The following is a 27,405-nucleotide window of genomic DNA, read 5'->3' as shown; positions in this document are numbered from 1 at the left end:
AATGAAATGAATATTCAGGTGCGATTGTTTTCTCCTCAACATTTCACACAAACTGAACACTGACACGTTATCACATTTCTATTTAAGATGATATTTAAGATGAGTCTCCACCAACAGCTTAGGGAGATATCTGTCTTTTTAGCTGCTACTTGTTCACTATAATCTTGCTGCTTAAATCACCCATTTCTGAAGCTTTTGGAATATTTGCCATCCACTGACCAAATTTGGCTGTCGAGGTGGATTACTCAGCCATCATCTATAGAAACCTCTGCCCATCTACTGACTGAAAGGGTGCACACACTGCAAAATAGGTCTTATTTGCAGTAAAAAACATCTTATTGTGTATTAACTGCATTAAATACGTTCCAGAGTGCATACCACAAACACGTTTGAGAATGTTTAACTCTTCGACACGGCCTGAACTTTCTTATATAAACCTTTATCACCTTTATGCATTGAATGATTTGACATACCTCAGCCTTTTTTGACTTCATCCTTGTCTTTTATCCTGTAAGATCAGCTTCTTGACAGCCATTCTTCCACTGAGATCTACACTACATGGTCCAACTGAAGGGTCACATGCATCTTTCAGGTCCTGTGTCAGCAGTTTGCTCGTTTTTTTTCTTCCTATTTCTTAAGGACATGACAATACTAGCAGTATTTCAGATACCATTCATCTGCTGTTTATATACTATTTTCCTTCACCTCTTCTTTTGTCCTCCACTTGCACAGATTCCTCAAAATTTTAAGAATGCACTACACACCATGCCATGAAATACCATGCCAAATTTCTGACTAAAATCTCTTCAGGAATCACCTTGGTGCAAAAATACAACCGTATAACCGTTTTAGCTTTGGCATTTTTGTATATTCACCTAAAGAGGTGGGAACAAATTACGAGTTTCTGTGACAGGCTGAGAGTTACAAAGTGCCTAAAGATACCGTTTTGCTCGTCTCTTACGCGTAGACGTTAAGGTGCTTTTTTTCTGCTTGAATGATTCATGGGTGAATGCCAAGTGGCTTGACAAGCAAATAGCAAAAAGGAAAAAAAAAAGCATTCTTGTAAAATGGTCAGGTACAAGGACTGAAAGGGAAATGAGTAAAACAGCATTTAATGTCTAAAGAAAACCCTTGAAAGGCCTTCAGAAACCCTGGAGAACTATTGCTCAAGACCACTTTCAGGTTCCTTGGACACAAGATATAAAGAAATTAAGGATGGCTCAAGACCTTTCCACAGTATTGTATAGCCATGTGGTGGTTGAAGAGGCCACATCTTTTGTCAAATATAACTTTAAGTCTTAATACAATTGAAACAAGTGAGATCATCATCACAAGTGACCGCTTTCCACTTACAGCCTTTTGGACTATCTGCTGAAAAATGCTTTGTTATGTGTGTGAGGAAGAGTCCCTGCTCACTTTGCTGTTCATTATAACGGAATAAAAGTTAGCACGTCTCTCCTCCACAGCTAGTCAGTAAATTTCTATGTAAATCACCTCATTACTTCAGTAAATCCCAAATCCTTCCCCTTTAAAGAAACTTGTGCCAAAATATAGCACCGCGAGAATTATTACACTTACTTTTGTGTGCTAAACATTAGACTTAGTTCATGACCTCAAGAGAGAAATCGCGTCAGTGCTGATGCCATGCAAGAATCATGCAAACTCTCAGCCTAAGAACATTTGTTCCCCGGGAGATGGTGAGCCGACGTCGCACGACAGTGACAGTTTGTACACTCTCTGAGGAATAAGCGGGCAAAAATGAGATGCCACTATGATTAATAACCCTAAAAATTTATGCACACAGTAGACTTCAGGTGGCAACAATATGGATTCTATCAAGCGAACAATGACAAAGTTTAGCAATTTTGGCTCCAAGGGTGCAGTCATGCACAACGTCAGGTAGCCAATTTGCAGCAAATGCATGTATAGGCATTCGACTCCCAGTAATCATGTAGAGCTTCCTTCAAAACAAAACTGCAATCAAAGAGGATTCATAAGTGTGTGCAAGACAGTCATCATTTGTGTGTGTGTGTTTACTTGCAGAGTGATGACTGTGTGTATTTTTGTGTGTGCGGTACCTGCCTGCCTCCTTCACTATTCTCCGTCAGGCTGTGTGCTGTCAAGCTGTGTTGTATAGCGTGGAACCATTCGATCAGTCTCAGGGAATAGAGTGTGTGTCTGCAGCGCGGCTATGGCCACCACTCTTCTCCCAGGAGTCAGTTCACTTTAATTGAAACTCCACTGAAACACAAGCCCGGGCAGTACAGTAGCTCACACAACACTGTTATCTGCAGCATCTCTGTCTCCCCATAGAAATAGAATTAGACTGACAGCCCCTGGCCTGGAGACCTGCTTTGTGACCAACACACACACACAGGCAAACACACACACACACTGACAAAAACCACTCTGTCTTGCACCAAAATAAATTCACATACAAAACACAGTAACACAGTAACAAAGACAAAGGTGAAAGCGCATACACACACACATGCGCACACACCATCATATAAACACACTCACAAATACAGTGTGCTGGAGTGGCTGTGGCTCTCTATCAACCAAGAAATCTCATATTGGTCTGCACTATATTGGTCTGAGCTGCCACGGAGGACAAAAGAGAACACGGAGGAGGAGATGATGGAAAATAGAAGGATGAATTGAAGCAGAGTGAGCGATGGGAATGAGACAAGAGATCAGAAACAGAGGAGAGAAAGAAGGCGACATTAAAGGAGACCAGAGATGGGAAACGAGTACACAGATGGCGGGTGTGTGGAGAGAAAATGAATAGTTACCTTCTTTCTGGGCTTCGCTATGCCTCCTTGTTTGAATTGGGTTCAGGCTAAAGTTTAAGAGCTAATGACTGTTTAAGCCTGTTAATGAAACCATGGGATGCAGATTTCTCACACAATATAAGTAACTGAATAAATAAATGAATAATGTCAGAAGAACCTTTAACTACCATAGCTGCCCAGGAAATATAGATAATTATGTGTATAGGAAATATTTTTGCTGTTGTTAACTGTCTCGTAGCAGGAATATGTATATTATATATACAGATATGCAGATAGGGATGATCGTGTCTCAAGAGTTGGCAGTTCGTCTTGTAATTGGAAGGTTGCCAGTTCGAGCCCCAGCTCCGACAGTCTCGGTCGTTGTGTCCTTGAGCAAGACACTTCACCCGTTGCCTACTGGTGGTGGTCAGAGGGCCCGGTGGTGCCAGTGTCCGGCAGCCTCGCCTCTGTCAGTGCGCCCCAGTGCAGCTGTGGCTACAACTGTAGCTTGCCATCACCAGTGTGTGTGAACGGGTGGATGACTGAATGTAGTGTAAAGCACTTTGGGGTCCTTAGGGACTAAGTAAAGCGCTATACAAACACAGGCCGTTTACCATATATGTAGCCACAACTCATGCTTTGCAGATCTACTCTGTTAATAGAAACCTTTGATAACACTGTGGCTATTTGTTGTGTTTGCAAATAATTGTCACGGTTATTGAGGATAACCTCAATAACAAACAAACAAAAGTTGAAAAACTTTTGTTTGTCCTAATAATTGGTCATCTGCCCCACATAATAGATTTTTTTTGGTCATAAAACAAAGGCTAAATGCGTATGAATATAATCCTATTAGAATATGTGGGCTGACTTATATCATGATGAATATCATGATATGAATATGAACATCAACTGCATCAGTTGAAGTGTATGGATGGCTACCTATCTATCTACCTTCATCCCTGCCTATTAGCTTGAACACTCATCATCACGGGGGTTTCTTTGTAATCTCGAAACACAGATGTGTGTAGTTTGGCTTGAATGTGCAGAAATCACAAGTACTGTACTACTGGTAATGTAGCAATGATCTTGTGAGAAGAAAAAGGTGCGTTTCTTAGCCGGCATATCACCATAGCTAAAAACTGAATGAAAATTTTCCATAATTTTATTATATTTAGACTGAAAAATTGGTCATGAAGCAAAGGCTAAATGCGCATGAATATAATCCTATTAGAATATGTGGGCTGACTTATATCATGATGAATATGTGGATAAACGATGGCTTTTGGTAAATGTTTCCTTTGTTAAAAAGGAAAGCAGAGTTCACTACATTGTTATCCACTTTTCTAAACAACATGTAGGAATGTTACAGATTTGTGGGCATGTTTTGCTCATCGTAGATCAGCTTTCATTGATTTGTTATGCTTTTTGATTCCTCTCTCTCTCTCTAAAAAAAAAAGAGCAATACAAACAAGAAAAAGAAGAAGTGAAGTATCAAATATTAATTCGCCTCTAAACCCTTTGCCAGTTGTCTTGATCCACACCATGATCTGAGCTTCTGCAAGGCAGGGTCACATGGTACCAAGCAGCAACAACATTTTGAGAGGGTACTTCATCACCCTTCCCCAATTTAAAATTTCACACCGTTTGCTAATGCATCCCCACCATTAAGGACCGCATAATGAGCAGCAGGACACTGTTTAGCATGCGGTAAACACCTGCTTGGCCCCAAATCATATTTCACTCTTTCTCATCGTCAGCAGCTCTTACAGAGATAGTGTAGAAGCTGAGCTGTAGAGGACAGGAGGAGCAAGAGGGGCTATTTGTATTCTACTAATCCTCCAGTACAGTGCTGCAGAGGGTAATGGGGGTTAACATGACTTTCACTTAAAAACTCCCTGCTCTCAGGGAGATTCTTAGGGGTGAGAGGAAGGTGCACCTCCAGATACAAACCCTTCCAGTGACATGCTCACCTGAGGACTGCCGAAACTCTTTGATGGGGTCGTGAAACTAGGTGAATTCGCCCATCGGAGACAGTGGATGGCAAAAGTCAAGACAAGGGAAAATTACAGTGGAAGGGGAAGGGCACATGTGGTCGTGGTAAACCATAATTGTGTCATTGGTCTGTTAATGATGCTTTCGTGAAGGCACTAGAGCATAAGCACACACGTATGCAAATGTTTCCAGCAATACACACAAATCTAACTTTGCTGTAGTTCAGTATTTGTGTAATGGGAGTAACTACCAACAGTGAGGTTTCTTGTGTTTTTTATTGATTTAAGCACACATTTTAACTACATTTCAAAAGTTTGTGTTTAAGTCTTTCTAAATGCATTTCACAGCTATATAATATGTTGGCTACTACAATTTACTACTAATGACTCGGTATAAACTGCTCCCTCAGTCACAAGGGGTCACCGTAGTAGAAGGAGGTGCAAATTGGATTTGGTTGAGATTTCTTCGTGGGATTTGTGTCTCTTCCCAGCCTCAAATTGAGAATCTTTTGCATGTTAGGTAAACGTTAACCACTACACTCTGAGCAGACTGTTCTCACTCCTGAGATGTAATATACTGACGATTTGTCACATCCCGAGGCGTTCCATGGGAATGCAAAAGCTGACCTTCCACGTTCCAATGCTACGCGGCAGGTTGTGGATGAAGTCCAGTAGAATGACGGTCCCGCGGTAATAGACGTTCCAGCCATGTATTACCGTCCTAACCCTAATTTAAGCAAAATAAACATACATGTGTAGATTCCAGCGATGTATTACCGCCCTAACCCTAACCCTAACCACCACTTTAATGACGCTGACGTGTTTTCCAAAGCGATTTAAGCAAAAATAAACGTACATGTGTAGATTCATTCCAAACGGTTCTCATGTTTCCTCACTTTTCCGATCTCGTAAAAACGTGGCGTGTTGGGCCGATTATACTGCCGATTTGTCACCTAGCGTAAAATGTTACGCTTTAGGAGTGAGAACGTGTTGCTCTGAGCCCTCTTCACGATCCCTCTTCTACACTTGCCCACACAATCTGAGCCTTGTCTCTCGAACCTTGTCTCCAAAACGCTCAACCCGAGCTGTCCCTCTGACGTCTTCATTTTAAATCTCGTCAGTTCTGCTCGCTCCCAATAAAGTCTTTGCTTGCCATGTCCAGCTTGGCCTCCTTTTGTCAGAGCCACTGAGTAACATCACCTCCCCAGCTATATGAAGATGCTGCTTAAACATACTCTATATATGTTTGTGTATTTACTTCATCCATTTCTTCAGTCAAAGCAGAATGCTTCTCTTCTTTTCGTTACAGGGTGCTTCTACACTGAGCTTCTACATTTCCCTAACTAGACTCCTGTCTGAGTCTATATACAGTATTTACACAGTGAGGTCTTCATCAATTAATCATCAATCCACTCATCTATTTCATGACTGTTTTTTCATGTTTTGCCTATTCTGCTCATAGCTGCATGCCTGGTTGCCAAGCAGAGTTCATTCATACTTAGAGGTATGTTAAGCATTTCCAATTCATCTATTCATTTGTATTATATCTAGTACCTATAGTGAGGGCACTGCATCCATTATATCTTTTATTAAATATAAAGTAATATGAGATGCAAAAGCATGACTGTGGCAAAGACCAAAATCTAGATGAATGCAGAAAAAGCACCTGTTGCTGCACATACATTTGTAAATTACTAATGCTGAATGCATAGAACATTTCCTCTCTAAATCATATATTAGTCTTACATTTGCATATCCCATTTGCAGATCATACAGCAGCTTTACATTCTGAATCCATTGAGTGGAAAAAGATTTGACCTGAGGCTTGCAGTGCATCCATAAGGCTCATAAAGAAAACATTATCTCTAAGAGAACATGAAGTTCCAGTGCTTTAACTGAAAAGATGTGTTCACATGTTAACGCAGTCTGGGTTTTTTTTAGGCGTTTCAAGGCAGTTATGCTGTAAAATATTATTGTAACCACCCATTATTAATGGATATTAATTATTTCAAAATATATTTTCGCTAGAGTATATCAATTGAAGCTACACATTTCAAACTACACACTTCTTCTTCTTGAGGTCAGGCCCCATGGTTTGTAAGCATTCACTCTGCTGAAGTATCCTTGAGCAAAGCAGTTAACAGCTGCTAGCTTATATTCTCTGTGTTACCCTGGACTCTGACAGTGTTGAGTGAAAATTATTTTTCTATAAAATATAAGCCAAAGAAATCTAAAACATTATTGTACACTAAGCACTAGTGGTGCAACGGATCAAAAATCTCACGGTTCGGATCAGATCACGGTTTTAAGTCATGGATTGGATCAATTTTCGGATCAGCAAAAAAAGAAAAAGACAAAAATGTAACATTTACTTATTCACTTGTTAAGGTATTTTTTGCCTGTTAAAAACAATCAACTCAAGACTCATTCCACGCAATTATTAAAAATAATTGATGATACAATATAGGGCAGTGTAGGGCTTTGTATCTACCACTCAATTCAATTTTATTTATAAAGCGCCAAATCACAACAACAGTCGCCTCAAGGCGCTTTATATTGTAAGGTAGAGCCTACAATAATACATACCGCTCATTATATTGCACTCCGCTGTGATACAATGAACTGTCACGGTCACGTAGCTTTCCGTTGACCTGGAGGTCCACCTAGGGTTGCCAACCGTCCCTTAAAATACGGAATTGTCCCGTATTTCGAAACAAAAGTACACGTCCCGTATTGAGCTAATAAGGGACGCACTTTGTCCCGTAATACAGTGAGAATCAAAAGTGGCCTATAACTTTTAATGGAATTAACGCTTTGTTTGAAAACATAATTCCCAGCCCCTCTCCTGCTTTGTGACCAATGAGCTGACAGCACACTTATGACAATAAGTGTATGACAATTCAGATTACCGCTCATCTCATTGGTCGAGGAAAGGTCGCTTGCGGAGAAAATACCGGAAGACAACAGATGACCACAACAAGAAGCATGGCCAACAGGGAAACAAACGCCGACACTGCGGTGCAAGTCTCGGACGACAGTACACCTAAAGCTGGGCAGACACTGTGCGATTTTTTCAGTCACGATATTCAGCTCCTGCTCAAACTGCACGATTGACTCGCAGGGTTAGAAGTTGGTAGGTCACGATGCAGGTCTTACACTATACGACCCGATGCTCTGATGCGACCTGAGAGCTCACACTGTGCCTCCATAAAATTAAGGTTATAACAGAAAATCTGTCGCTCGCTCGCTCTCTCTGTCTTTCACTCACACAGACACACCACCACCACCAACTTTGCTAAATTGCTAATGAAAAACATTTATCAGGCAGCTGTGATTGAGCAGCAGTGTAAATCCAACTATTTTCACGTTTGTTGTGGTCGTGATCATTTTGTGATGCCACATCGAAAAGGCTCGGATGAGCTTTCCAAAGTTCTACAAGTTGTGCCTCCATCGCTTGTGTCCAGATCGCACGCTGCACAGCCGTGCTGCAACGTCTTTTTCACCGACGTTTACGTGTTTGCGCGTGAGCAGTGTGAGCGGCTGTGGTGAGACCCTCACGAGCGATTGATGATCGGGAGCTGGTCGTGAGGTGTTAATCACTTCTCGTTACCCCACGTATACTACACGACGCACGATGAAGGGCAAAATCGGGCCGATCGCCAAAACCGTCGCACGACTCAAAAATCGTCTCAAAATGGGCCAAAAATTGCACAGTGCGAGCCCAGCATTAGAGCAGCAATGTTTGTTCCCCTCAGAGAAAGGGAAGAATGGGAAAAGGAAAACACCTGGCTGGAAAAAGTTAATATGGGCATGTGCAGTGAATATCAGCGCTATGTGGCCAGAAGTGTGATAATATAATTTATTTTGTGTAATAAACAACTGCAAGGATAGATAGTCATCTATTTGTTGTAATCAATACATAAAAGTAATACATAGGTGAATAATGATGATGAGTTATGATGCGTAATCATGGGAACAAGTGGGTTTACAAACAGGAGCAGCTGATTACCATTAGAAAAGCTGAAATAATACCTCAACTGAAGCCAATTGTACTAAATGCACTAAATGTGCACTGTTACAAGAATATTTTTCTTTCTATTGTTTTCTATTATTTTAAGTTAAGCAGGACAGAGTTCTTTTAAAGAAAGATTTACTTATATTCTCAAAAGTTAAGCATGACAGGCTTCTGTTTAAGAAAGAGACCTGTTTTATTGTGTTAATGTTGTCATTTTGAGCTAAAAATAAATGGCTAAATGATCATTTGTTTCACATGTGTTCATATCACAAAGAATAGAATATGCATCTACTTAAATCAACTTCAAGTCAAATGGTTAAAAAAAATAATTTCACACACAAAAAAAGAGCTAGAAAATTCACCACACTGGGAATGGTGAAGACAACTGGGTTGCCCGGCCCTGGCCACGAGGTGTCCCTTATTTATTTTTCAGGGAGTTGGCAACCCTAGGTCCACCCATTTGTAGAAGTTAGAGCAACAGAAGATGCCTGGTACAGTTCAGCCATAACTTAAATCTTTTCCTGCTCATACATGCTTGGAACGATCTTGCCACTAAAGTGGACACGCAACGGGATATCATAGTGTGGCTCAAGCACGTTCATCATAGTTTAAACTCCTTGTTTTGCACAACGGAATATCCGTCTCCCGTCTGCAGCTAAACACCCCAGTAGCTTTTGTAATAGCTTTAGCCCGGTCGGACTGGGCAGCAAAGGGCTGCTTAAATACCGCAAACTCCTCTGCTCCTCCACTTGGACCGCTAGCGCTGGCCATAACTATCGCTTGACAGACCCACCACGCGCACCATACAAATACTTTTTTTTCTTCTTTTTCGAATCTTCCAATCACGTGCGTACTGAACCGTGGAGTGGGATCGGTTCGGATTACGAATCAACCGTGATCCGTTGCACCACTACTAAGCACTTTTATTCACTGACTTCTATTTAAGGCGACTGGACATCTGGCACAAGATATTTCTAACAAATCAACTAATGTTATCTGCTTTGCAAGATCAATATATTTAGAATAGGTCACTAATCACCACAGACAACTTTTAAAGATAATTTCCAACTCCATATTTTTATTCCGGAATCTTGCTTTTTGTGATCTATAAAGTTCAAACAATTTTTATTTATGGTAAATGACCTGTATTTATACAGAGCTTTTACTAGTCCCTAAGGACTCCAAAGCGCTTTACACATCCAGTCATCCACCCATTCACGCACACATTCACACACTGGTGATGGCAAGCTACATTGTAGCCACAGCCACCCTGGGGTTTATGTCCTTTAAGTCAACTTTTTATCTGATTGCCTGCCTCTCCGAACTAGAGATGGACCGATCCGATATTACGTATCGGTATCGATCCGATACTGACCTATATTTCTGGATCGGATATCGAGAAAAATAAAAAATGTAATCCGATCCATTAAATATCACGAAAGCACCTCACAAAACTTGCAACACGCCGTAACTCACCTCAGAACGTTAGCACGTCGGAGCAGTATGCATCACGTGATAGAGCGGCTGTGGCATGCGGGACCAGTCGGTGGTCTGGATAGCATTTGGAGCTTCGCTAGCAACCCGGCATTTCATCTCCGACAAAGTTATCCCCGAGAGAAGTAAAGCAAGTGTGTAAGTCCATCTCTGAATGTTTGTAAAGCATTCCTGCGTTAAGCTTAACAAGCGATATATGGAGCGACTGCCTCTCCTGCTGCTACTTCAATCATGAAACTGCTTAACGATCAGCTGATCGGCTTTTCTGTCGCGAGTCTGTCTCTAGTTTGCTTTTGGCCCACTTTGCACCAGAAAGAGGAAACCAGCAGCTGAACAACAGCAGCACGTTTAAGCTTGATCAGCTGTTGTTAGAATTTATTTAATATTACTTTCTACTCGAGGATCTTTTTCTACGTAGCTGACGCTGGTAACTGTGCAGGGGCGGATCTAGCAAAGTTTAGCCAGGGGGGCCGATAGGGCATTAACAGGGAAAAGGGGGCACAAAGACATACTTTTCTTTCTTATTCTCATTTAAAATGTCTAGCTTTTAATAAATAATTATCTGACACCCAAAGTTTTAATTTGATGTAAAATGAATAGAAGTCAATTACTGTATATAGTGACTATTAAGTCTAATGTATATATACCCTAGTAAGCTATAGTACTTTTTCCTTTGGGAAGGTACCATCTGTGCAGTCTGCAATTTTGTTGAAGAAAGATGTTGAATCTATTCCCAGATAGCAAGGAGACATTGAACAGATGTTGATTTTCCATCTGAACCATCAGAATCGTCAGGATTGAAATGTCAACACAAAACCAATGTTGAAACAACATTGAAATACTGATGAAACCTTACACTGACATTGAAATAACATTGATTCACTGTTGTTCTGTCATCGTTGATTGTTGATCTATTTATAGTTGACAAGGTGACAACAATCACGTTGAAAAACCATCGATTTATGGTTGAGCGGGAAATTAAAGCTGCTACCACTTGGACTATTCCGCAGCACCCCTATCACATTGGTACATCCCTCCAGGTAACCATTGTCTTGTACAGTAGAGCGGGACATTAGATTTACTCTCAGCGGAATTGACCGGAGAAGGCATCAGTTCATGCACTGCACTGGCCTGCACCACGATTAGTATAAGGTAAGAATGAATGACTTTTGTTCTATTCGTTATTTCCACGGTTGCATTTGGATAACAGTAAAAAAAAAAAAAAAAAAAACTTGTTAATGTAAAGTTTCGGATAAAATGTGGGAGCCCGAAATTGTGTCTACTTTCATCTTACAATCCGGCAACAAATAAAGTGCACTGCAAACAAAGTCTATCAACAAAGAAAACATTTTCGTTTCATACTTTTCCGTTATATTCCCTTACAAAGCTAGCTTTAACGCTTCGAGGGTTCCTTTGTTCTTGCCGTCACCTCGGCGCTTGACCCAGACTTTCGCTCTGTAGTTGCTTTTTAGCATAGTACTACAAAAATTTGTAAATCTGTGATATATGATTGATAAACGTAAAGGTAACTGTATAAATGTGTTCAATGACTTTGTTACTTTTAATGATTGGAGAGCACCCGCTTCGATTCGCACTCAATTCAAACTTTACGTTGCACGCTCACCTAACTTTACGCTGCACGCTCACCTAACTTGCGTTTGCACCTTTTGTCCACACGTAAACTGCGTTTAGCATTTACGTGTGGACGAGGAAGACGGAGAAAACGCAGCGTCAAAGGTGTGCGCCTATTTTGACACCACACTGTGCGCCAAGTTTTTGTCTCGGTGCCATGAATTCCTACAATGGCAGACTTAGACAAAATACTGTTAATTTTATTATCTTCAGTGTTTAAATGCTTACATATACGGGTTTGCTTGTAATTGTTGCCTATATACATTTTAAGCTATTATTTATTATTTAGTTCAATCAATAGATCAAGTTTTGTAGTGACTATGAAATATATTGTAATTATCTGTTTCCTGTTTATCCTAGACAGGGCAAAAAAGGACTCCAAATTAAAAAAAAGATAAAAATGAAAGACTGGTGCATTGTGCAGTTTAGCACTGGTGGTACAGAAATAGTCCCTAGATCATGGATAAATGGGGAGAAATTGTCATGGCCTCCATATCCTCCGTGAGACACATTCAGGATCCACGACGCAGTAAAGAGGAGAGTTCATCCTGGTGCAACATGGCTCACCTATGCACCAGTCCGACTTCTAATAAGCCATGGTGGGTATCATCTGGATTGGTGTTGTATAAATGTAACAATAACAAGTTTTTCGTGTCCTAATTTATGTCTGGCCATACATTGTGTTTGTACTTCCAGACACATTTCACGAAGCAGAACGCAGTCTTCAGAAATATCTAAGTGAACACTGTGATATGTCTGACCTTCAGTCCGAAGCTGAAACTCAGACCAGTCATAAAAGAAAGCACAAGTAAAACTGTTTTTATTTCACAAACACATCTTTGATTGCTAAGAATTTATGATCTTGTCTTTTATACATATCTGTGGTGCTTGCATACTGCTATATCACCACATAATATAGTCCAAAAAGTGGAAGCTTGTAAACTTTTTATAAATGCAAAGCCGTGTACACTTGTGCACTTCAAAAATTCCTTGTATACTGTACCTTCTTGCACATCTCAGTTTCCTGTGTGTGTTGTTATAAATCAAACTGTAACTTTAGGAAAAAATATTCCAAAAGCACATTTGTAATTACTTATGACCGTTTTCAACTTTTTTTCTTTAGACCAAATCCCCTGTACACATATAGTGACTCAGAGGATGAGCAGCCCACAAAGAAATGGTTTCCCCAGGCCCCTCGAGTGAAAATACCAGGTAATAAAATACTGTCTAGTGTCTTTGTACATATCTGTGTGTGACACAAGGAAACTTTTGATAAGTTGTCTGTATTCTTAAATACTTAAAAAAAATTTATCTTTTTCTGTCAGACCTGACGAGAGCTGTTAACGAACTCCGTGAGGAGGTCAGAGCCATCCGCAATACCGGCTGCAATGAATCGGTAGATGCTGGGGTACTGCCTCTGGATTTTGCCCTTGCACAACATTGAGGAGCTAAACAATGCAGAGCCAGCTCTTCAATCACAAGAGGCAAATAAGGCAATGGTAAGTATATAAAGGTTATGTACACTTTGTAACTATAAAGTGTAATAGCTGTCAGATGTGATTTAAATACATAACAACGGCCTGTTGGTTAAACACACAAGCACTTGCATACACATTTAAGACATGAGACACGCTAATTCCATCTCTTAAAATGTGTCTATAGGTGAGACGCTTTGCCTTGATTGGAGCCTGACGCAGCAGTTAGGGGCAAACTCTATGTCCGAGTTTGTCTTTGCACAAGCAGTGCAGAAATGGCTCCGATACGCCCCAGATCATTTGGGTGGTGCAGGACGCACATCATGCAAAAAATTACAAACTTCTGTGAATCATATAAACGTAAATAGGAAACTGTCTTTTAATAAAGTATTTAGCAAACGAAACATGCCTATTGACCTTTTTTTGTTTATTTTTTTTCTCTGTTACATCACATGCAATGCTTTCTTATTTTAGGATATTAATATTGACATGATACATTGTGAGACATTTGGGGTTTTTTTTATAAAGGTTGTCCAATTTAAGGAATAAGTACAATTATGTGTTTAGGTGGTTGAAGTATTGATGGAAACATGCAGTAGTTTAGTATTGGTTAAAATACCTATAAAGAAAGGTAGATTTCCAGCCATGATTTAACTGTTGTTTTAATAAAAAGCAAATATGCGAAAGAGGTGGAAAATCAACACCATAGCTCAACAGTGTTTCAATATCAGAATCTGACATTGTTTCAATGTCAGCAGTATTAGAAAATATAACGTTGAATCAACGTCAGGTTTCAACATTGATTCAACATCAAAACCTGACGTTGTTTCAACGTTAAAAAAGGGTGCAAGAGTGACGTTAGGTCAACGTCACACTTCAACGTTGATTCAATGACACAGCCTGATATTGACTCAACATTGTTTCAATGTTTCCTTGCTATCTGGGTTTAATATTTCTTGAAAAATAATTGATTTCTGTGCATTTTTTTTTCACACTGCATCAAATTAAGGTTGATTACGTCGATTAAGCATCATGAGGTGGCGCGTGAGGGGTGGTTCCCTATTTTTTATTTATTTATTTTTGTTGTTGCTGGGAGTTGGAACCCTATTAGTTAGGTTGCTTAATATTTATGCTAAGTACTCTTTAAAATACCAGAATAGGGAGGATGGTGTAGGTTTAAGTTTATTAGATTGATCAGTATTGCTGAACTATGAAATATTTTTTTTTTGCATACAGGTATAACAGAATAGCTTTAGTGTAGTTGTTGTTTTAAACTTGAGTATGAACTTATACAAAATGCAGCAAGATATTTAAAAAACAGTTTTGTTGATTAAAAAACACTATATCGGATTCATATCGGTATTTATGATATCGGTATCGGACATAAAAAAGTGGTATCGTGCCATCTCTACTCCGAACCACATGTGTGTGGGGTTTCTCTGCTCACAGTCAAAGCTGGGTGACTGACATTATATTAGGAAAACCTAATAAGAACAAAATTAGCAGCGCTGACTTGGCCTTTTGATAAAGTTGCACATCACCCCAGTCAGCATTAGCTGAGAGTGTTTCATTTGCCGAACAAAGAGCCTTAACGTTAGATTAACTGGTGATTCTGGTTTGGCTATAGGTAGGTGTTTCTCTCTCTGTTAGCCCATGGTGTACCCTACCTCTCGCCCCATAGGAGCTGGGACGTCATCCTCATCCTAGATGCTGGTTATTTGGTTAGAAGTGAAAACATACTCTTTGAACATATAATACGTGTTTTAGCTAAAGGTTCAAACAGCTGGGGCTTATGGAAGATGAAACAAGTTTCCTTAATGGGGAAAAAAAACCAGGAACAATTTCTTTATATTATTAAATTACATGTCTGCTACACTGATCATTAACTGGAGCAGACTTTTTGACAAGACCTCATTTACAAAAGTCACAGTTTTATACAACTGAGCTGTAAGCGCCTGCACTTTTTACTAAACCTTTTATATTCTAATTAGGTAGCTATGCTGTAAGTTAGCACTTCTGATAAAATCGCAGTCTTTGGACAAGGAAAATTAATTTTGTTAATTAATGTTAATGGAAATTTACCAAAAAAGAAAACGTTTTTGGTGATAAATCGCATCTGTTATCCCCTCAGACCATCTGTAGTCTGTTGTAATGTAAGATGTGCTGTGTTAGAAATGTGTTCCAACAATAAGGAGGGACAGTAGAGTTGCTGAGTATATGACAGAAAGATAAATATAATCTGTGATTTCATGCACATATACTGTATGCTTAGTGTGCCAGTTTTGCACACTGACTTTACTTCATCATTCGAGCAGTTCTTATTGGGAAAAGAACAGTAAAGCAGTTACACAAGCAAAGGCTGAACTTTCTTTAACCTTGCTCCACTTGATTGCTTAGACCATAGAAAAATAAAATAAGGACCATAGTGGACTACGCGGCCTCAAAGAGCCCTCAGGAGGGTTTAAGAAACTTTTAAAATTAAACATTGTCTGCAGACATTCATTAAAATGAGAGCAATGTCAAAAGAACAAGGCAACTGATGTGACTCAAAGACTGAAAAGGTTGTTTTCAGAGTGTCAGGTTGGCTTCAAAGAGACATACATTTAAAAACGGTTAGTGAGAAGGTTTAAATGAGAAGAAAAAATATTCTCCTTCCCAAAAATGAAGAATACAGAAAGTATTCCACTTAGAACTATGAACCAACTTCTCAGATAAATGGCACCATAGTTTAAAAATACCGAACATCCACATGGAGCCTTTTATTCCTACTTTCTGCAACTCAGGATGCCACTGGGGAAAGTATCTGCAGGTATTTTCCTCAATCCTTCATCTTCTTCACTCTCTGTGGTCTGGTGAACCCCTAAGGTGCGCAAAAGTAGTTGTATGTCAGGCAATTTTCCGACAGACTTTGTGAAACTACCAGGTAGAAATGAACAACATCTTCTGGAACAACATTTAAACTGAGGTTAAACTGAAAACTGAACTTTTCTGTTCTCATAACAAGGAATAATTTGCTTGCATTGTTTCTTTTATTCCTCATCCAATCTTCAAACATACAGGTAATTCTTTATTCTATAAGTTTGTGCCTGTAGGTCAGCTGCAAGCTCTGCAGAAGTTCTGCAAAGTGTACGTACTTCGGCCACCTTCTTCACTTGGGAACGTCAGCATATTCTAATTATGTTAGCCCGCTCTGCCTAGTTGCATGGCCTTGCTTTCCAATGAATCACTGTTAATCCCATTTTTTGCTACTTAAATATATATATAAAAAATCGGTCTCTAGCATGCAGCCTGAAAAATAGCAGGGGACCTGCGCTCAATATCTTTGTCCAATAGTATTGTAATTGTGTGGGGCTAAGGTGGCGGGAGCACAGCGCCTTGGTTTGGATATTGCCTGGTTAGATTTCCCTTGAGCCTGATGCAGTGTAAGTAGTCTCTCAAGGTCTCTCTTGCTCACATGTGTCTGTCCCCTCCTCTCTATTTAACTGTCTCTCTGCCTCCGTCTGGCTGTCGCACCCACTGCGCCATGGGAGAGAAAAAAGCATGTCCCACCTCTCTGTCACAAAGCAAAAGGAACAGAGACAGTAGCACAAAACAAAAAAAGTGTGAAACCATGTGAAGGTACTGATTTGACTTTAGTAATCTGGTTCATGGACAGCTCTGTAACCGGTTTAATCACTCACTTCCCACACCTTGATATCTCCCCTCTTTTTGCCTTTTTGCCACTGGGTTTCTCTTCTTGTCTTGGCCTCTTTACTTTTCTCCCTCTCTGACTCTGTTCATTTACACTTGGCAGGAGAGCGAACGGATGGCCCTTAATTCTTCTGCTGCAGCCTGGACGAGCTGGCTGGAGACACAGGGCCATTTTGAGAAATAGGATTAAGGGGGAAAAAGTTCAAAAGTACAAGAGGGGAATAGGACAGCGAGTGACAGCGAGAGGGAGAAAGCCGAGGAAGGGGATTATGAAAAAGAGATGGAATGCGTGGGAAGTCTGACACGTCATTCTCTCGCAGAAGGTGAAAAATGTTGTGTAAAGATGGGAGAGTGTGACAGACTGGCTTTAAGTCCCTGCGCTGCACTGCCTGTGCTGCAAATATGGAGGTGATGAATAAGGCAGCGTTGTTGGCTGCTAGTCAGAATTAAACTATGCAGTTGGAAACTTTAATTTTGACACAGGCCACATATTTGGTAAGCCCAACTTTTGATTGGCTAATGCATCTTAATAGCTTTAGAGGTATAAAAGGTTGGGTGATGTTTGTAGTTTGAGAAAGACAATGTATATATGTGTGTGTGTGTGTATAAATGATGACCTCTTGTCGTAAAATGGTTCACTGCGATGAACTTTGAAGCATCTGTCTGACGTTTTCCCAGCGTTCCCATGTGATGGTAAACAAGAATGGATAGCATCCAGGGCTGAACATAATAACAGCAGATGACTGCCATCTTTCTCGGTGGCGTGTGAGAGATGTGCATTTCCGTTGCTCAATTTGTCAAACGATCGCATTCCCATTCTGGTAAAAATGACTAAAAATAGTTCAGTTCAAGTCATCAATAACATTAAAAACTCAGTGACAAAAAGTGAAAATGAGGAAATATGATTAAAGCCCGACAGCTTCATTAAAAACAATCATTCAAGTCTACATCCATCCAGTGGTGCAGATGAATGTACAGAGGAGCATCTGTGTTGTTTAATATGTAAACGTTTGAAATGTAGCTATTAGAAACAACATCATCCGTCAGTTATTGTTTCAGTGTTTGAAATTCAGTCTGATATTACAGAGGATTATGTTTTTCTTTTTTCTGCTCTTCTCCAGAGCTTTTAACAAGGTGGGAGTAAAGCAAACCGCTTTCCTCCACCTCCCACTCTCTTCTCCTACATTACTTTCCTTCCTTTTGAGACAAATAACCAGATTAATATTTCAGAATAAAGAAAATCTAACAATGTTGATATGAAAACTTATTTTATGTTTAATTATTCTGTGACAATAAATCCGTATAGAATTAGCGATGCTTACAGGATCCGTGAGGCGGGTGGGCAAGACCTTCATCACCGCTCATATTCCAGTGGACCAGCAAATGTGGGTGCAGCTGGGCAATGATAATATCCCATGTAGCCACAATCATTAGATAAGCAATTGCACTTACACAGCAAATTTTAATTTTGAATTACAATAAACCCGCCTGTAAGTCTCACCTTTTAATAACCTGGGAAATTATGAGTGAGAGAATCATAACCAGCTTTTCAGTCCAACACCTTAATTACACCAGCCTTGCTTTTCCATCATCTGTCAGAGACACTACCAGAGGGCACACACACACGCACGCACGCGCACACACACACACACACACTCACAGACGATGTAAAATGTAATTGTGAGGCACTAGATTGGACTCAGCAGACGTGTTTAAAATGTGTAAGAATAGTATCGTGTGGTTGAATGCAGGGTCTCTGTTTATCTGATGTAAATATCATTTAATTTACAGCCAACTGTTAGGAACAGGACATTTATAAGTATGAATTTCATGAGCATCACCACTACAGCCTCAAACCAGCACTGTGGCAACAAATCTTGAAGCACGTTACATTTAGAAATGCATGAAACCCAAGATCAGCACGGAGCACAGATAATGTGTTTCCAAGCCTGGGAAAGAAAACGTGTATTTTGTTCATGTTTTTCACCAAAATATGACCAAAATAGTTTTTGTGAAAATCTGAACAAAAATAAAATGACAGTGTTATTCTGTAGCAGTTGTTTAAGAAGTTTCCACTTGGTAACGATATTAAGTGCACTGCAGCAGGAACTGTTCAAAGCCATTTTTAAAGCTCACAGGAGGAAGCATATGGATGTCACTTACTTCTTTACAGCTAAATACCCTTTGTGCAAATGTGCAGGTTCTTGCATTAATTTGAGAGAAAACAGGATTAGAGCCAGGCACCACTCCCACACTGACAATCTTTAAGGGCCGCTATCAAATGATAGATTCATTGTCATTATTGTTGTTGTAAATACATGGTTTGCAAAAGAATTTTGGAAATAACATGCAATATGCTTCATTATGGCTGAGGGGTACATAAAACGAGGATTAGCTATGAAATGTAGCCAGTTTTTATTTATTCAGAAAATACAAAACTAAATATAAACTTAGACAAAATGTGAAATTGTTACATCCCTACGGAGAGGAAACCAGGTCAGCAATCTAAGATTAACATTCTTATTCAGAAAAACTGAAAGCCTACTCCTGTGGGTCCACTTCCCCCCTCCCACAAAAAAAACCGATGCACAGATAAACAATGCAGTCAACAAAGCAAACGGTGACTCACTCACACCCACATGTCAGTTACCTTCGCGCAGTTCATGTGACGGGGCGGCATCGTTGCTTCAGAGGAACCTTTTACTCTGCAAGGGTTAGCGAGTGTGATGTAGGTGTAAAAACAGATGATGCTGCACCAGTGAAGTTTGTGTCAAACACTTAGCAAACAGAGCATCTTGTGTGCCAGTCGATATGAAACTTGCACAGGTCAAACCGATGTCGGGTTTATGCAATCTCAGCCTGTGCTGCTAATTCCCATAAAAGCTGGATAGAGCATCTCTTCAGGGTACCAGGAAGCAATGTGTGATGTCTAACAGATGGATGAAAGTCACCATGCCCTTCTTTGTGTTTTCCCCCCCATGCAAAAAATTCAAAGTTGCAATGCCCTGTAACTTCTGTCACACTGCTAATGCTAAGCCTGTTCTGGTTTCCACAGTAGTCTATTTAATAATGATGATGTCCTCTCTTTGTGCGGTCAGTGCAACTCACATATTATTGATGTAGTCAACACAAAAAACCAGAATGCCCCCGAAAGATCACATAGCAGTTATGGCCTGAGAAAAGCTGCATATTTTCTACTGCAAAGTGTTTGTTAGAGTTAAATAGACAGTGCTGAAATTAAAGGAACTTAGATGAGAACTACTTTCAAGTTATAATAGTTAATAATAGGCAAAGAAAAAGCAAAACCAAGAGTTATTATGAATGTTTTCAGCCTCCAGGGTCAAATCAGACTGATGGGGAAAAAAGGAAAAAATGTGTATTCGGCCTAATATTTCAACTGATGATTTAATGTGTGCATAATGAAAAATAATATATCCCCCATAAATATCTGCTGGGTAGATTTGGTGTCATGCGCCCCAAGTGTGCAGTGTATCATGATATTGCCGTGCCAGGGCAGTAAATGGCTGGCATAGCAGAGCATGGCCTGCCTCATTCTGCGTCTTATGGTTTCTCCGCGCCCATTTTATAGTGGCAGCACTTAAAACCGTGACGTGCTATAATTCTGCACTTTCTGCAGCCAAACGCTATAACACTGTGTAGAAAAGGTGGAGGTGGAGATGGGGTTGAGCAAAGCACAGAGGGGAGGTAAACTGTATAAAGAATGAGGGAACGGGCGCAAAGGGTGTGTATGTGTATGCGTGCATACACGTGTGCTGTACATTTGTTTTACATCCAAACGCCTTTGTTATAAGCTCACTGCCCGAGGCGGAACAAATGACTGTAAATGGAACTATTAGTGAAACACGGAGGGTGAAAGGAGGAATTCAAATTAAAGTGTTTTCGCTAGCCACTTGCTTTCCTTCAATCTGCATAATTACGGTTAGGACACCAAGCACTTGTGTATGCATGTGTGTGTACATTTGTACATTCAACCAGGCATTAGGGGTCACAGAGGTTTCCTTTGATTTGCCAAGGTTATGAACACCAAGCATGTTTCCTTTCATTATCACCACAGGAGCTGTTTTAATTACAAAGGAGGGAAAGTTGATGTGGAAGCCATTCTTTCATGTTTAGTGCCTTCATCGTCCAGCTGCGCACAGATTCACAATCAATATAAAACAATGATGATATTTAAGTTAGAAATGACACCTGTGCTAAAATTAGAGGTTTGTATCAGCTCAATAAAAAAAAAAAATCATTACATAAATGCATGAATGTGGATTCAGAGTGCTGTGAAAAAGTATTTGCCCCCTTCCTGATTTCTCTTTTTAAAGTTATTATTCTGTTTTTTGTTGGATTTCCTTTATTAAGGGAGAAAAAGCTGTCCAAACCAAGCCTGATGTGAAAAACCATAAATTAACTGTCATTAATCAAAAGTTTTGGAAAGCTGAGTTTAGTTAGTTCATCCCTGAATGCCGCAGAAATGTGGTGAGGTCATTTTAAATAAATTATTGGAATTAAAGTTAAAATGATGCTGTTTCTTGTTTCAGGAACTGCGTCTGAACTACGATGTCTCACCACTATGTTACAATGTGTCAGAGTAATGGAAGAAACTTGAGGTAGGTGGTAAAACAGGAAAACAGACACATTTTTTTCTATCTGATTTAAATGTTGACTTTCAGCTTTAATTCCAAGGGTTTGACAAAAATATTGAAACTGTTTAGAAATTACAGCCATTATTGTACACACTCCCCTATTTTTAAAGTTTTAAAACTAATTGGATGGTTGACTGACAAGCAGTTTCATGGCTAGTTGAGGCCTGTTTCCTTGTTCTTTCATGACAAGCTGGTGTTATAAAACTGTCATCCATATTGATCCTAAGTGTAGAACTTGCATTGGGTAGCTGTTCACTGGAACTCTTAATGAGGTCCAAAGAGATGAGACCATCATTAGAGTGAAAAACTAAATAAACTTATCAGAGAAACAACAAAAAAATTTAACATTCTAAAAAAGAAGGAACGCACTGACCAACTCATCAAAGCTGAAAGTTCACGGATGACACCTAAAGTGAACAATGACATAATCATTAACATGGTTAAGAAAAAAAAACTTCACAACATCTAACGAAGAAGTAAAAAAACCTCCAAAACAGGCAGGTGTATTATTATCATGGTCTAAAATCAGCAGATGTGTAAATACAATTTACAACAAGGTGCAAACCACTCAAGAAGACAGAGGCCAGATTAGATTTAGCCTCTAAAAGAGGCTGCACAGCTCTGGAATAAAATTCTTTGGACAGATGAAACCAAAGTTAACTCGACTGATGGGAGGAGAAAAGCATACCGCATCATCGGTCAAACATGGAAGAGGCAATGTTATGACATGGGCATGTATGGCTTCCAGGGTCTATATGGGCTCAAAATGTGGTCATAAATATTTTGTACTTGTAAAAAAGATTTGTGTGTGCGTAAAAAAGATTTGTATGTGTAAAAAGAATTTGTGTGTGTAAAAAGAATTTGTGTGTGCGTAAAAAAGATTTGTATGTGTAAAAAGAATTTGTGTGTGTAAAAAGAATTTGTGTGTGCGTAAAAAAGATTTGTATGTGTAAAAAAGAATTTGTGTGTGTAAAAAGAATTTGTGTGTGTGTAAAAAAGATTTGTGTGTGCGTAAAAAAGATTTGTGTGTGTAAAAAGAATTTGTGTGTGTGTAAAAAAGATTTGTGTGTGCGTAAAAAAGAATTTGTGTGTGTAAAAAGAATTTGTGTGTGCGTAAAAAAGATTTGTATGTGTAAAAAAGAATTTGTGTGTGTAAAAAGAATTTGTGTGTGTGTAAAAAAGATTTGTGTGTGCGTAAAAAAGATTTGTGTGTGGACTTAGAAAAAAAACCCCTGCAAGTTACAAGTACGGATTTTTGACCCTATTTTTCTTCCCTTCATCTGATTGGTCAATGTCACATCAATCACAAATGTAACAATCCAATCAGAGAACAGATGGGTTTGGCTGTCGAGGGGCGCTTTTTTTGAACTGCAGGTCTTTGAAGGGAATAAATGCCCTTTTACATGCCAACCCAGCCTTTTCCTTCATCACCACGAAGGAAAACAGTCTGTGGTCGTCCGAGTTTGGTGATTTTTATGTCACAGGTCTACGTGTTTAATACAGGGACTTCCACAGCCTTTTCAACAGCGCTGCGGACCGCGGGGTGGGGGCGGGCAGTGTTTTGGAAATGACAGTCTTCATTACAAAGCTTTCTTCGTTATGAATTAGCATACATGTTTTTATTGAACATTTGAAGAACTAGCAAAAAAAAAACTCTTGTAGAGGACATAAAGTCAGAGATAGAAAAGACAAGGAGCAGGTGCATCTAGTACAGGTAGAGCTGCTGCAAAAACCCACAGAGCCCAGCAGCCAGCGTAACAAATTCTGGATCCTTTGCTTTTAGTTAGCATTAGCAGCGTATCCTGCATCCGATGTGAAAGGACTTTTATGCTGCGCACTGTGACTCACAGCAATGGTCCTGGGTCAGCCCTGACTTTGTGTTAAATTAATCCTAAAGTAATAATGTTATTTCTAACCACTGATATACCACAACTTTATCCTTTCAACAGCTACTGAAAGTTAGGGGACCTAGCTGCTATCGGATATTTATATAGCGATCCTCCAGCTTCAAACGGTATCACCCTTCAAGGACCTGCAGTTCAAAACAGCGCCCCTCCGACAGCCTAACCCATCTGTTCTCTGATTGGATTGTTACATTTGTGATTGACATGACATTGACCAATCAGATGAAGGGAAGAAAAATAGGGTCAAAAATCCGTACTTGTAACTTGCAGGGTTTTTTTTTCTAAGTCCACACACAAATCTTTTTTACGCACACACAAATCTTTTTTACACATACAAATCTTTTTTACGCACACACAAATCTTTTTTACACATACAAATCTTTTTTACGCACACACAAATTCTTTTTACACACACAAATCTTTTTTACACATACAAATCTTTTTTATGCACACACAAATTCTTTTTACACACACAAATCTTTTTTACACATACAAATCTTTTTTACGCACACACAAATCTTTTTTACACATACAAATCTTTTTTACAAGTACAAAATATTTATGACCACATTTTGAGCCCATAGGTCTAGCGTTTGTTGACAACATGACTGCTGATAGAAGGAGCAGTTATTAAGTCTACACAGTTAAAACGCTCAGATTCAGCCAAATGTTGCAAAACGGGTTTAACTGAGCTTCCTAGTGCAAATGGATAATGACCCGAAGCAAACTGCAAAAGTAACCCAACAGTTTCTCAAGGTAAAGACATAGGATACATAGCCAAGATAGTCACCTGATATCAACCCAACAAAGCATGCTTTTCAGTTACTGAAGATAGAACTGAAGGCCGAGAGAAGCTGCTGCAACAAAAGTCTGGCAGTCACAGACTATGAAGAATCTTCATCCAAGTATTATGGCCAATACTTATTTTTAAAATGACGTTAGTTTGTCCAGTTAACTTTGAATGCAGGATTATGAATAGTAATGGGTATAATTCTTAAACCAGTGATGCGATACTTTTTGTACATGATCAATTTTCTATTGTATAAAAGATGCAATGTTCTCTTCTCCCTCGCTTCTCTTTCACCTCAAATACGTGGGGCTGATGGCTGGCCCCTCCATGAGTCTGGTTCAGCCAGAGGTCTCATCCAGTTAAAAAAGGAGTTTTTCCTCTTCGAGTTACCTAGGGGATCATCTCATCTCCAAGTCGTCTATTTATGTTTTATGCTTTACCTTATAATACTTGCCTTGAGATGATTATCATTGCCATTTCATGGTATATGAAAAACTGAATATAAACGTTTGAACCTGTAAATGTATCACAGTTCTGCAGTGAAGCTACCATTTGTCATCTGATTATTTAGCTTAACTCTGACAAACTTTAGCCATGTATTTTCATCTTCGGAGAGTGACACAGATCTCCAAAGATCTATGTGTTTTAATGCAGACAGAGTTTACAGTATACACCTAGCACGGCGTCACAGCTCGAGTTGTGCTGCTGCTTAGCATCATTGTGCTTGTCAGTAAGAAAAAAAAAGGTACAGCACTCGCAGAGTAAACTTATTATTTACAGTTTCCTAATGCACAGGAATGCAGCCGCAGGTATGAGATGACTGAAACAATAAATCAAGGTGCCAGCCAGCAGTGGGAAATACTAGGTATCCCTCATTAATTGAAGCAGTAGCAGCGGCTGGCAGACTGGCTGCACTGGGGCCAGGCCATCCTCGGGTCAGTCTGGACGATAATCAAAAACTATGATTGTATCAGCAATGCCCCTGAAGCACGGTGACTGGCAGGAGGCAAAGGAACACCGAACAGTATCAGGCACAAAATGCAGAAGATTCACTGACAGAAACACTGAGAAAGACAAAAAATACATAAATAGAGAGAAAAAAGGGAATAAAGTAAAGAGAAAACAGCTTTAAGAAATCACAGACCTCCAGTGGGGCAGATGATAAAAGATGTGAAACGCTGATGTGTACACAGAAAGTGTGAAGAGAAAAGAGTGAGCGACAAGGAGTTTGGGATTCATAGCTGGTGTATGAAAGAGCAATGGGGGTGAAAGGTTGGGGGGGTGGAGGAAGATCAATCATGTGGAATAGCAAAAAGACCTTTCAACAAACTGGCTTTAATCTTCTGACAATGAAACAAACTGGTTTTGATTTGAAACGTCTTCCTGGGGCGCGAGGGCCCCCGCTTCTAATAGCTCCCCTCTGTGAACAAGCTAAATCTTCAGCGGAGGGCAAGTTCAGCCCAGAACTCGTCTCTCGCTGCACGTACATAACACAGCAGAGGCATGGGAAAGCAAGAAGAAAACCCTACCTGTTCCAAAGAGAGCTTAGTGGGAACATGACCATTTATAAGCAGGGCACTTATGGCTCATATTACTCATGTAGCACCTAAAACACCAAAGTGAAATCAACATAGAGAAAAAAAGATTGCATAATGAGAGAGTTCTAAAAAAGCCTCATTTATATTTCATCCCTTAGGCAACCTTTCCTCTAAATATTTATTAAGTAATTAAAATAAAAGTTAAAAGCATCTGAAGCTTTAAGTCCTCTGGTGGTGTTGTGGATAAAAAGCTCACTTACAGTTAGTTCTTTTGAAAATTCTAAGCTTAAACCAATGCCATCTAAAACATATCTGAGGAGTAAAGTACTCTGAAAAAGGGAGCCAGCTATCATGGGATCAATTAATGCTTTGCTTTAACGCTAATGGTGCCAGTGGCCACCTTCTACCAATATAATATATACATATATACCCAGAATTGTGGCTGGGTTGTAGGGGGACAATTACTTATTACACTCAATGACTCAAAATCAATTTATAACTTTTCTATAATGTGTTTTTGGGTTTTTTTGGTGATATTCTGTCTTTCATTATTCAACGAGAAATTACGATAAAAATTGAGACTGCCATCTACAATCCAGTTTTTAGATCCCTTCCCAGACACCTTAATGCCCATTCATATCCTGGACCTTTTGACCTCAGGAAATCACATGATAGGGTGGGGCTAGGTTTCACAATGAGTTCACCTGAAACAATTGCTACATCTGTTTTCACACATTGGCTTATGTGATTAAGTAGAGGATTAATAGGGGTCCATGTCCCTCTTGGGAGACACTCTTATAGGGCTTGAATCTGGGACTGTCCACCATTTGAGCTTAGAACTGAAGAAGCTTCTCAGATAAAAGGTGAAAGGATTCAAGCAACTTAAAGAAGTCCAGATGCTTTTCTCTCCAAGCTCCTTAGACTACAATGACCTGGATAACTGAGAACCTTCACAGACATGTTCCTTTATAAGTAAGCAAACTTCTAAATTCAGCGAGTGAAATAATTATCATCTCCACTGTACATAAATAAAGTCATCAATAGTTTAGGAGTTTCTTTTCTGTTATAAACCTTAATAATGGACAAATTAAGATGTTTAAATGATGAAATGCTAAAGGACCCTGCAGGCAACTTTCATGCAAATCATGCCACTTAAAAAAATACATGCACAAACTAACATTAGCAACTCTGTGATGAAATAAAGTTTATATTTTATACAGTGACACACTCACTGTATGAATAAAATCAGATGATATCCCTTTTAGTTGTTTTGTACTTAGTGTTGCTCGTCTGTACCATTTGCTGCAGACCTTATGGGTCTTTAAGGGTCCAAGCAGCAAAGCTATTGTAATTTTTTATTTTCTTTCTCTTCTTCTCCTCCCTTATGTTCTCTTTTATGTCCTTGCATTGTGTTTGTGAGCATGAAACTTAATCACATCGTCCC

General features: G+C 39.5%; 1 protein-coding gene and 2 long non-coding RNA genes across 4 annotated transcripts in view; 2 read left to right on the top strand and 1 right to left on the bottom strand.

The window, feature by feature from the left end:
- Positions 1-27,405, bottom strand: part of samd12 (sterile alpha motif domain containing 12) — a 147,658-nt gene that overhangs the window by 30,024 nt on the left and 90,229 nt on the right. The gene's annotated exons all lie outside the window — the stretch shown is intronic.
- On the top strand, positions 11,126-13,284 carry LOC146548937 (uncharacterized). Its single transcript, XR_014890382.1, has 5 exons — positions 11,126-11,429; positions 12,270-12,508; positions 12,606-12,717; positions 13,033-13,121; positions 13,235-13,284. It is a non-coding gene; the product is annotated as an uncharacterized LOC146548937 (long non-coding RNA).
- LOC146548936 (uncharacterized) lies at positions 13,339-13,788 on the top strand. The gene is made up of 2 exons (XR_014890383.1): positions 13,339-13,408; positions 13,572-13,788. It is a non-coding gene; the product is annotated as an uncharacterized LOC146548936 (long non-coding RNA).

The sequence above is a fragment of the Mchenga conophoros genome, linkage group LG22 (genome assembly GCF_057382185.1).
Source record: "Mchenga conophoros isolate Kocher_MC1m ecotype Shallow Benthic linkage group LG22, M_conophoros_male_GT1.1, whole genome shotgun sequence".
Classification (NCBI taxonomy): Eukaryota; Metazoa; Chordata; class Actinopteri; order Cichliformes; family Cichlidae; genus Mchenga; species Mchenga conophoros.
The sequence above is the reverse complement of the archived record's forward strand: the minus strand, read 5'-3'. Positions and strand labels throughout refer to the sequence as shown.